The 2500-nt window shown below is 45.8% G+C and overlaps 1 protein-coding gene across 8 annotated transcripts in view; it reads left to right on the top strand.

Moving 5' to 3' along the window:
- LOC143292578 (uncharacterized) overlaps positions 1 to 2500 on the top strand; it is a 419765-nt gene that overhangs the window by 234670 nt on the left and 182595 nt on the right. The gene's annotated exons all lie outside the window — the stretch shown is intronic.

Here is a 2500-nt window from a genome sequence, read left to right as displayed (position 1 = left end):
ACCCGGTCATTTCCCCTCAAACGTCCATCACCATGGTAACCTGTTCATTTTCCACCAAACCACCATCACCATGGTGACACGGTCATTCCCCCTCAAACCACCATCACCATGGTAACCCGGTCACTTCCCCTCAAACGTTCATCACCATGGTAACCTGTCATTTCCCCTCAAACGTCTATCACCATGGGAACCCGTTCATCCCCCCCCCCCACCCCCCCCCGCCCCCTACCAAAACCACCATCATCATGGTGACCCAGTCATTTTCCCTCAAACGCCCACCATCACCAGGTGCCTCAATAACCGTGTTACCTCCACGTTTTCAGAACGTCGCCAACAGGCCTAACCAAACAGCAAGAAAACCAGCTGCTGCTTCCATTCACTGCTCTCTTTACTCGCTTATTGGCTACACTTCAAAGGGCGAGTACGTATTTATAGTTTCTTGTCAAACAGATCAATATTACCGTTACCACCAGTTCTACCAGCACCTGTATTGCTACTACTACTAGTACTGCTGCTATTGCTATTACTACTTCTGTTACGATACGAATACCAATATTATTATTATTAAAATTAGAATTATTGTTATGATCATTGTCATTATTGTTATCATCAGTATTATCATTGTTATTATATTTATTGAAAGGCACTATTGAAGGAAAATCAAACTATTATGGCCCAAACCACAGAAACAACTTAAAAGAGTATGTGGTTTGGACAGCGAGTTCAAAATAACAAGAAAAGCACTAACAGTTACTGGAAATGAAAAACTGTCCACATGCAAGAGCGTGTGGGTGTGTGTGTGTGTGTGTGTGTGTGTGTGTGTGTGTGTGTGTGTGTGTGCATGGTCCCATGTGCTTCCATATTGATCTTTTAACCATGAACCGACCCCCTGTACCCAGCCATTATTTGCTACACAACACAACAACAATGCCACAAAATTCATGGTTTTCGGTTCGGGGCATACTATCAAATCCTCGTCAAACTATCCGTGAAAAAGTGTTGTTGTTTTTTTTTCTTTTCGTTTTCTAAATACATGCATGTATGAAGTGTAGTGCTGGAGCGGCGTTCAGAAATCCATCACCAGGGCTGCCATGGCCCCAGGGGAACGAACGCTTCCTGTTCAAGCCAGCAGCAGGGGTGAGAGGACGGGCAGAGGAAACAGTGCTGTGTTCACTGTGTGTGGCGAACGTTCTGTCCCACTGCACGTCAAGGAAAGCGTGTTCTGTTTCCTTTGTTGTGACTCTTCTTTGCAGGCTTCTTAGTTGTTGCCTCACTTCTCTGGTAGATAATGGCGTGTCAGTCGTTCCATTGTTGCTCCATTTGTGCCTCTTCCATTGCTCTCCTCTCTTTCTCTGTGTTACTCTCTCTCTATCTCTCTCACTCACTCACTCTCTCTTCCCTCTGAGTCCCTCCCTCATTCACCCATTCACTCTCTCTGTCTTTCTATCAGGAAGCATGCTTGTGCAATGGAGCCATTTGACATACTAAAACTGCCAACTCCAGTACACACACACACACACACACACACACACACACACACACACACACACACACACACACAATCATCAGCACGTAATCATAACAAAACGGTGATGAATGACACTGTAAAAGCTAAAAGCATTGATCACGCTTTGTCGACAGAGTAAACCCAGGTTGCCTTAAAGTGGTAAACCCACCGGCGTGAGAGTAGAACAAACTGTTCAATGTCCCACTCATGGTCCTCCTCTTACGGGAAGTGATGGGTGTATGGGACAGCAAAGACGGGGTGTGGGAGGGAGGGCGAAGATTGTGTTCAGAGCAATTTTTCAGGTCAGGAATAACGAGTTCCCTTGAACCATGAAATTGGGTGATTGGAGATTGTGTGATGTATGGGTATGATCAAAGGCTGAGAGGCGTGCATGTACACACCTGTACGTATGCATGTGAGTGTGTGTGCGCGTGCACACACACACACACACACACACACACACACAGGGTGTGGACAATGCTGTGGAACGAAGTACAGTACAACTCAATACAGTACACTTCATAAGTCAATGATATTATATCCTTGGCTTTGTTCAGGCTTAGTATTGTAAACGTAAGTATGCAAAAAATTTTTTTAGCCCATTTCTGAATAGGGCACAAGGTTCCATGATAATGATCCCTCTGAACAGCCATTTTTCATTACGCATCACACACAGAACATTCAACATACGACAGATTCCACCAATTTGGGGCTTAGAGCAGCTGCCTATTAAATCCTCATCAGACTGTCCCTGACAAACAAACAAAACAAAAATCACAAAGAAACACACACCTGCATGCAGCTTAGTACCGCCAGCAGCACGGTGTTCAGAAATCCATTACCAGGGCTGCCACGGCCCCAGGGGAACGAACGCTCCCTGTTCCAGCCAGTAGACAGGGGTGAGAGGAGGGGCAGAGGAAACAGTGCTGTGTTCACTGTGTGTGTGTCGGGACGTTCTCTCATGTTCCCTCGGCTCGTCAAGAAAAGCGTGTT

This window comes from Babylonia areolata, chromosome 18 (assembly GCF_041734735.1).
Source record: "Babylonia areolata isolate BAREFJ2019XMU chromosome 18, ASM4173473v1, whole genome shotgun sequence".
Taxonomy (NCBI): domain Eukaryota; kingdom Metazoa; phylum Mollusca; class Gastropoda; order Neogastropoda; family Buccinidae; genus Babylonia; species Babylonia areolata.
The sequence above is the reverse complement of the archived record's forward strand: the minus strand, read 5'-3'. Positions and strand labels throughout refer to the sequence as shown.